General features: G+C 42.2%; 1 non-coding gene across 1 annotated transcript; it reads right to left on the bottom strand.

Annotated features, from left to right (window-relative positions):
- Positions 1–8,977: 8,977 nt before the first annotated feature.
- LOC119932670 lies at positions 8,978–9,115 on the bottom strand. The gene has a single exon (XR_005452412.1). It is a non-coding gene; the product is annotated as a small nucleolar RNA SNORA7 (small nucleolar RNA).
- Positions 9,116–9,907: the final 792 nt, after the last annotated feature.

Raw genomic sequence — 9,907 nt, forward strand, 5'->3', positions numbered from 1 at the left:
ATCTGTGAATTCGTATGCTAAATGAGAAGAGTATTATCATATACGACACACCGCCACTCTGCCCACCTTCAAAGCCTTATTAAAATCATATCTCCTCCAAGAGCCCTTTTCTGATTAAATTCTCTTTTCCCCTACTTCCTCTCCCTTCTGTGTCACCTATGAACTTGTATCTTTATCCTTCCAGCGCTTGGTATTCACCTCATCTACACTCCCACAACACTTCAGTACATAATTCATTTTCATGTCTTTCTCCTCTCTAGACTGTAAGATGCAGTCTACAGACACACTGGGAAGCAGCGTGGCTCAATGGAAAGACCACAGGCTTTGGAGTCAGAGTTCATGGGTTCGAATCCCGGCTCCACCAGTTGTCAGCTGTGTGACTTTGGGCAAGTCACTTCACTTCTCTGTGCCTCAGCTACCTCATCTGGAAAATGGGGATTAAGATTGTGAGCCCCCCGTGGGACAACCTGATCACCTTGTAACCTCCCCAGTGCTTAGAACAGTGCTTTGCACACAGAAAGTGCTTAATAAATGCCATCATTTAGACTGTGAGCCCACTATTGGGTAGGGACTGTCTCTATATGTTGCCAAATTGTACTTCCCAAGTGCGTAGTAGAGTGCTCTGCACAGAGTAAGCGCTCAATAAATACGATTGATGATGATGATGATCATTATTATTATTATTGAGATGCTTGTGGGAAGGGAATGTGTCTATCAACTATGTTGTATTGTACTCTCCCAAACACTCAAATCACCTGTATTTCTATAACACTTACTGTGTGCAGAGCACTGCACTGAGACAACAGTACCACAGAGTTGGTAGGTATATTCCCTGCCCACAGCAAGCTCACAGTTTAGATATATCAAGGATATGTACATAAGTTCTGTGGAGCTAAGGGAGGGGTGAATAAAGGGAGCAAATCAGTGTGACACAGAAAGCAGTGGGAAAAGAGGAAATGAGGGCTTAGGCAGGGAAGGTGGCTTGAGGAGATGTGCCTTCAGTAAGATTTTGAAGGTGAGAAGAGTAATTCTCTGTCCTTTATGAAGAGGGAGGATGTTCCATTCATTCATTCAATCGTATTTATTGAGCACTTACTGTGTGTAGAGCACTGTACTAAGCACTTGGGAGGTACAAGTTGACAACATATAGAGATGGTCCCTACCCAACAACGGGCTCACAGTCTAGAAGACCACATCCAGGCAGGATGTAGTAGAGCCATCAGCAGAGAGATAGATGAGATCAAAATACAGTGAGCAGGTTAGCATTGGAGGAATGAAGTGTGTGGATTGGGTTGTAGCAAGAGAGTAGCGAGGTAAAATAGGAGGGGACAAGGTGACAATTGACTGCATTGAAGCCAATGGTAAGAAGTTTCTTTTTGATGCGGAGGTGGTTGGGCAACCACTGGACTTCTTGAGGAGTGGGGAAACCTGGACTGAATGTTTCTTTGGAAAAATGATCTGGGCAGCGAAGCAAAGTATGGACCAGAGTGGGGAGAAGTAGGAGGAAGGGAGCAAGGAGACTGATACGATAATCAAGCAGCAATAGGATAAATGCTTGGAACAACAAGGTAGCAGTTTGAAAGGAGAGGAAAGGATAGATTTTAACAACGTTGTGAAGTTTGAACCGACAGGATTCAGTGGTAGATTGAATATGTGGGCTGAATGAGAGAAATGAGCAAAGGATAGCTCCAAGGTTACAAGCTTGTGAGCCAGGAAGCATGGTGGTACTGTCTGTGGTGATGGGAAAATCACAAGGAGGAGAAGGTCTGGGGGGGTAGATAAGGAGTTCTGTTTTGGATATGTTAATTTTGAAGTGTCAATGGGACATCAAGACAGAGATGTTTTGAAGTCAGGAGGAACTGTGAGACTGCTGAGAGAGAGAGAGAGAAAGGGAGAGATCAGGGCTGGAGATGTAGATTTGGGAATCATCTGCATAGAGGTGGTAGTTGAAAGCAATTGGATAGAGTTAAAAGATTAGAGGTCTCTTTGGGGGAATGGATTAGAGTTTCTGGGAAGTGGTGTGTAGCGGAGAAGGCAGGTGGGTAGATTTTGTGCAGATAGAGGAATTTCAAAGTTGGTGAGGGTAGAGATTGTACAATGACTAGAGATTGAGATGGATTCGGGCCCAATTGCAATGCAGTATACTGCCCAGAGTAAGTGCTTAATTAATAACATCAATTGATTTTGTCTTAAACAAGTTGGCAGTTCCACATTTGACATTTCAGCTTTGTTTACAGATTCACTGGAAACAGTTTCCAAAACTCAATGGCCCCAAGCCTTTCTCCCTTCTAGATTCCCTGCATCACTGGAACTGTAGAGGGCATACAATCGACCTATAGCGCATTTTCTCAGAGTTCCCCCCAAAACACAGGTTTGCTTGAAAATGAAACGCAACAGTAGGAGACGATCCTCTCCAATCAATCAATCGATAGCATTTATTGTGCATTTATTCTGAGCAATGTACCTCACTAAGCGTGTGGTTGAGAAGCATCATTGCCTAGTGGGTAAAGCACAGCCTTGGGGGTCAGAAGCAGCGTGGCTCAGTGGAAAGAGCCACTTTGGGCAAGTCACTTAACTTCTCTGTGCCTCAGTTCCCTCATCTGTACATGGGGATGAAGATTGTGAGCCCTCTGTGGGCCAACCTGATCATCTTGTAACCTCCCCAATGCTTAGAACAGTGCTTTGCACATAGAAAGTGCTTGATAAATGCCATTATTATTATTATTATTAGAAGGACCTGGGTTCTAACCCCAGCTTGACCTCTTGTCTGCTGTGTGACCTAGGGCAAGTCACTTAACTTCTCTTTGCCTCAGTTACCTCATCCATAAAATGACAATTAAGACTGCATGCCCCACGTAGGATAGGAACTATATCCAACTTGAATTGCTTGTATCCACCCCAGTGCTTAATGCAGTGCCTTGCATATACTAAGTGCTTAACAAATACTACAAGTATCATTGTTACAATACAGTGGAGTTGTCTAGAAGGAAGTTTACAATCTAATGTACACTCCATGATTTCCTTCATGCCATAGGCACTTAGGTGACGACTGATTTTTATGGCTAGTGGACTGGATTTTGGTCAATTAGAGAAGCAGTGTGGCTTAGTGGAAAGGGCACGCACTTGGGAATCAGAGGACATGGGTTCTAATCCCAGCTACACCACTTGTCTGCTTTGTCACCTTGGCTTAACCTCTCTGGGCCTCAGTTCCCTCATCTGTAAAATGGGGATTAAGACTCTGAGCCCCACATGGGACAACCTTATGACCTTGTATCTACCCCAGCGCTTAGAACAGTGCTTGGCACATAGTAAGTGCTTAAGAAATACCATTATTATTATTTTCCAGTCTCCTACCTAGATTGAGAGAATCCAACAGCTAAAGGAACCAATGTAACTAATATGGATTGTAACCCAGGGTGCAAAGATTGGATCTGCTAATTCACGTGAATAGAATCTCAGCTTCAAATAACTGCGAAAGCGTGTTTAATGTTATCTGTTACCTGTTATCCTCTATGTCCGTTATTTCTGAAGAATCCATGAATGGCCAACCACCAACTTGGTGATACAGGGATGGAATATGAATGTTTCAAAGGTTTTGAATCCTGAGTTACCTAATCTAATGTCTGACTTTCAGGAATTTCTTCATGGATTCAATAATTGGGATCTAGATATAAGGATGCATTTATTTTCCTCAGCCAATAGACATTTGGACATCAACCAAAATGATGTGTGAAATATTTTCTCTCAGTTTCTATTTATAGACAGAAAGGATGCCTCACCTGTGAGCTGCTTGTAGGCAGGGAATGTATCTGTTTTACTGTTGTGATGTGCTCTTCCAAGTGCTTAGTGCAGTGCTCTGCACACAGTAAGAGCTCAATAAACGTGACTGAGTGATATTTCACCTGATGTCAGAAAAGAGGTCTCCCCGGCATAATCCCACTATGTAGTTAATACAATCCCCGGGTTATTCATGAGTCAAAATATGAAACAGGTAAAACCTCCCATAACAAGAAGGAGAGATAAATTCAATTTAACTCAGTGAGGCATTTCACTATGTTTTGACATCATCTAAAATTATTCTAATATGGAAGAGATATGCAGAGATACTTTGATGAATATTCTAAATCTACCGGTTCTTAATTCATGATGCACGGCTTTTAGTGCTGGACGTTTACTACTTGGCCATGAAAGAACGGGAGCATGAATGTTAAAAATAGAAAAGAACATAGACTACCGTGACAAAGAGGAGCTTCATTTTTTTTACGGTGCCTGTGAAAGCTGACCTACGGATTCTCTGAGCAAACTGAAGACACGTAAATTCGTGAAGTGTTCCATATTTTTTCACCTCTCCTCCTCCTACCTCACCTCCCTTCTCTCCCTCTCCAGCCCAGCCCGCACCTTCCGCTCTTCTGCTGCTAACCTCCTCACTGTGCCTCTTTCTTGCCTGTCCCACCGTCGACCCCTCTCCGCCTTCCTACCTCTGGCTTGGAATGCCTCCCCTCCCTCCCTCTGCCCTACCCTCATCCCCTCCCCACAGAACTTGTATGTATTTGTACATATTTATTACTCTATTTTATGAAAGTGCATATAGCTACAATTCTATTTATTCTGATGGTATTGACACCTGTCTACTTATTTTGTTGTCTGTCTCCCCCTTCTAGACTGTGAACCCGTTGTTGGATAGGGACCGTCTCTATATGTTGCTGATTTGTACTTCCCAAGTGCTTAGTAAAGTGCTCTGCACACAGTTAAGTGCTCAATAAATACAATTGAATGAATGAAGACAAATGATGATTGACAATGTTGCCAGGGGTGAAGACCAAAATAAACCAACACATAATTTTAGAATAGGAAGCTATGAGCAATTTGTGTCCATAAGAAAAATCTGGGAAGGCTATAACAACCAACGTGTTGCTATAAACTCTGTTTCAGAAGCCCAGAGGAAGGACGTGACTCAGAGCAATAAATACAGGTGACAAAACAGAAAATTTTTCCAGCTACCTTGCAGGTTAAGTAAGACCATCAGAGGGCAAAAGTCATCTTTTTCCCAAACAGAAAGCTCACCTGTGAGAGAACAGAAGCATCCATAAAGAGTTGCAAGTTGGATAGTCAGAAAAGGAGTATACACTCAATTTGTGCTATCGATTGATTGGGTGATTGCTATGGTATGACTCCATCCCCTCTACCTCATTTCTTTGACTTATGTTCTGACCCCATCTCGATTTATTTATTAATTTATTTTATTTGTACATGTTTATTCTATTTATTTTATTTTATTAATATGTTTTGTTTTGTTCTCTGTCTCCCCCTTCTAGACTGTGAGCCCACTGTTGGGTAGGGACCGTCTCTATATGTTGCCAACTTGTACTTTCCAAGTGCTTAATACAGTGCTCTGCACACAGTAAGTGCTCAATAAATATGATTGAATGAATGAATGAATCAACTCTCACCTTTATTATTTCCCTAATAAAGGAATGAACGCCATTAACTTGAAACCACCTCTAGCTTCAAAAGTGCCGATTTTGAGTGTCCTGCAGACTCACATGTGGATTAAAATGGATAAGGCTAGATCCGCTGGCTAGAAGATATGTGAATTGCAAATTCTGCATAAAGCAAGCCTGATCTTAGTATGAAGAAGATTAGCAGTATCCACCTGTTCATTACAGCCATAACAAAATTGGTCTCATTAGCCAGCTAATGATAGGGGATTTGCTACTAGTGATTTCCATCTCAATTCAACCCAGCAGATTTGCAAATCCTTTGGTGGAAGCCTGTTTTGCAGGGTTTTATGTGTGAGAATGCATTGCCGGGTGAGCCTCCTGATTGGCTTGTCAGCTGTCTGAATCACAGCTGGTGCTTAACACTGGGCTAAACACTGTACTGGCAAGGAGAAGTATGCTGCTGCCACCTTTCCCAGATTGCCAACTAAGGCACATAAAATAGTGCTGAGTGATTAATCTTGCCTAATGCATAGGTGGGAATTAGGCATGGTCCCTGGAGGGACTCACAATTTTAAAATAAGGTGAGGACAGAGGTTGGGTGACAGACACAGGAGGAAGATGAAATCGTCTAAATACAGAATACAAAAGTACAGATCCCAACACATTTGTAAATGGAACTGCAACAACTTTAGTGTGTCAGTGACAGTCCAGTTCCACCCAGATCTTCTCCAAGTTGTAAATTGTGTAGGGGCTGCACCATGCTACTGCACATATTCCTCATGGTTTACATTTCCCAAGGCAGATTAGGAGGGGAGGCCCTAGATGTCATGATAGAAAAGGGACTTGGGGATCTCCTCTAGACGGTAAGCTCCTTGTGGGAGGGGAACAGGCATCCCCTAGTGAGCTCTCAATGAATACGATTGATTGATTTGTTTTGCTCAGTGGATTTTTACCTTAGAAATTTAGTCCTTCTGTCCCTTGAAAAGGGAACCTCTATTCTGGTCTTCCCATTAGGGCACTGCCAGACACATCTCTATTGATTGCTTCCCTTTCAACTGAGAGATTGAGATGCATTTAATTTTCCAATTCGCACCAGGTTATCAGTCTTTGAATTTAACTGATTGTGGGTTGATGGTCCCACCTCAACCTCCCTCCATCTGCAGTGTCTGGCTGGGGAGATGCAAATTCAGGAGAAATACATTGACGATTTATCATTTTAACCAGGCAAAGTCTTGCTCTCTGTTATGACAGATAGGATGACAGAGAGTTATTTGTACTTGAGTTTCTGGAACAAAAATACTTTCAAAATTAAAGAAAAAAATATATTCTGTCCACTTTATAAAATAACATTATCATCACCCTCTATTTTATGGTCACTTTTATTTCCTGACCACTTAAGTGCTCAATGTGCTTTCGGTGTGACCTTGGGTAAGTCACTTAACTTCTCTGTTCCTCAATTTCCTCTTTCTGAAAATAGAGATTGAGTCCTCCTCCCTGTAATTTAGGCTATGAATGTTTGCATGTAAAAATCAATGGTTACTGTAAACATACCCTTTTTTAATAGCATTTGTTAGGCACTTACTATGAGCCAGGCACTGTACTGAGCACTGGGGTTGGACACAGTCCGTAGTCCACGTAGGGTACAAAGTCTTATTCCCCATTTTACAGATGAGGTACCTAAGACACAAATAAATTAAGTGACTTGTTCAAGGTCACACAGCAGACAAGTGGCAGAGCTGGATTTTGAACCCAGGTCCTCCGACCCTGGCCTGGGCTCTTTCCATTAAACTGCACTGCTTCTCTGGAAGATTCTTGTCAGTCTTGCAGCATGAAGTCTGATGGGTTCAGTTCATAATTCAATTATGAGTTGCAGTCAGTGGAGAATTACATAACACTCAATATTATGCTGTAATTAGGGCCAAAGCCACAGACAACCTCAGTTATTTGGATATTTCCAGCAGAAATACTTTCTCCTGAATTGCCTGCCCAATTCACATATAGGAGCCCTTAATGTCCTTAGTAGCTGGATAATTTATGGGTAGAAATATGAGCAAAGTTTCCAATTTTATGGAAACTTAGAATACAATCTTCATCAATTACTATGCAGGAATATTTCAGTTACGGTGCGTGGGGAGAAGACATGGAAATAACTGTTTTCACATGTTTGCTAAAACAGGTAGTGTGAGATGGCTTGATAATTCACATTAAGTGTATAAATGGCATGCAAATACATTTAAGGGAGCAATTGAGGCTACTTTCATTACTTTCAAAGATAATTTAAAGTGGAAAGAGCATGGGAATGGGAGTTAGAGGACTTGGTTTCTAATTTTGGCTTTTCCAATTGCTTTCAGAATGACCTTGGGCAAATCACTTAACTTCTCTCTTCCTCAATTTCCTCAACTGTAAAATGGGGATTAAATCCTCCTCCCTCCAATCGAGGCTATGAATTCCATGCCCAAACTGATTAACTTCTATCTACCTCAGTACTTGGAACAGTACTTTAACACACAATAAGCTCTTAACAAATATAATAATAATAACAATGATAAAATACAGATGCACACAGAATTATGGCCAATCTGCAAAGGGTTTGGGGGGTTCGGTTTAGTTATGGTTAGAAAAGATTTCAGATTTCAGTTTTTGTGCTCATTCATGAAAAGACAATGCTCTAAACTGGGTTTACTTTCAGACTGGCTGGAATTCTCAGCCTTGCCTCATTCCATCCTTGGTAGCTTCAATGCATGAATCATTGGAGAATACAGTCATGGAGATCATAGCCACTCCTTTGATGTTAAGGATTGCATTCCAATTTCTTTAGACAGTCAGCAAAGGGGATGTCAACAATCAGAGATTAAATTATATGTTTCAGTAAGTACAGTTTCTGCAGTGGTAAACAGGATAAGGTCCCTCATCTCTAATTCTCTCTCTCTCTTTCTCTCTCTCAGGCTGTGAACAACCTGTGAGGCAGGGACTCTCTCCAATCTGATTATCCTGAATTTCCTCCAGTCCCTGGCACAGTGTGGAATAAATATGATAATTATTATTTTTATTCATGAATTATCCAGGAACATAAAGGAAAAGAGTGCAGACTCTCAAACAGCAAAATGTCTAGGCTGGATGCTTCTGACCTCCAGAAGCAATGGCCACAAGGAAATTTCCCAAGGGGACTTTAGGGCTACGATCCAGGAAAGCAAATAGTAGGAGCTTTGTTGACTACAGAGGGCAGAGGGAGAGTATGGATGGTTCGGGGCAACGCTCACCACTACTGGAAAAAATGACTCAAGGCTATGTCTTACCTGCCCCTTTATCCTCTATGCTTGCTGCTGTTGTTGTCTTATGCTGTGGCCATGGATGCCACGGACACATACTCCCAAAATGCCCCACCTCCATCTGCAATCGTTCTGGTAATGGATTCATAGAGTTTTCTTCGTAAAAATATGCGAGCGGTTTATCATTGTCTCCTTCCGCGCAATAAACCTGAGTCTCCTCTCTCAACTCTCTCCCATGCTGCTGCTGCCCAGCATAGGTGAGTTTGGACTTGTAGCAGATTGCTTTCCGCTCGCTAGCCACTGGCCAAGCTAGGAGTGGAATGGGTCAGCCTCTGCTTGACTCTCCCTCCCGTAGTCGAGACTGGTAGAGGACTGAAAACTCTCCAGGTGTGACCCTGAGAGGCACCTCCATGCTTACCCTCCTACAGTCTCTCAACAGGCGTAGAATGGTGTAGTAGCAGAGAAGTAGCATGGCTCAGTGGAAAGAGCCCGGGTTTGGAAGTCAGAGATCATGGGTTCTAATTCCGGCTCCACTGCTTATCAGCTGTGTGACTTTGGGCAAGTCACTTCACTTCTCTGTGCCACAGTTAGCTCATCTGTAAAATGGGGATGAAGACTGTGAGCCCCACATGGGATAACCTTAGTAAGCGCTCAATAAATATGATTGAATGAATGAATGAATCACCTGGTATCCTCCCCAGCACTTAGAACAGTGCTTTGCACAATAGTAAGCTCTTAACAAATACCAAAATTATTATTATTAGTAGTAGAAATGGCATTGTAGCATTAGATAAAAGTCAGATCCACTTCTGGAGAGACCTAGGATCTGCACTGGAAAATGCAGCTGTCTAACTGGTTGCCACCTCATTGAAAGAATACTTTATCTGCAGAATTTCAATCTAAGGTTCTCTAGGCCCTTCCGTGGGAAATTATGATAGGAAGGACTACTAATATTAAATAAATAGCATAAGGGCTAAGAACTAATGACTGAGCACATACTGGGAGTGGAGCAGTGCACTAATGCTGGGGAACCTAAATGGGTGAATCCACCGTAATTTAAAGAAAGAATTTGAGGATTATCTCATGTTGTGTAGTGCTCTACACATAGTAGAGAGAGAAGCAGCGTAGCTCAATGGAAAGAGCATGGGCTCGGGAGTCAGAGGTCAGGGGTTCAAATCTTGACTTTGCTGATTGTCA

This window comes from Tachyglossus aculeatus, chromosome 9, assembly GCF_015852505.1.
Source record: "Tachyglossus aculeatus isolate mTacAcu1 chromosome 9, mTacAcu1.pri, whole genome shotgun sequence".
Classification (NCBI taxonomy): domain Eukaryota; kingdom Metazoa; phylum Chordata; class Mammalia; order Monotremata; family Tachyglossidae; genus Tachyglossus; species Tachyglossus aculeatus.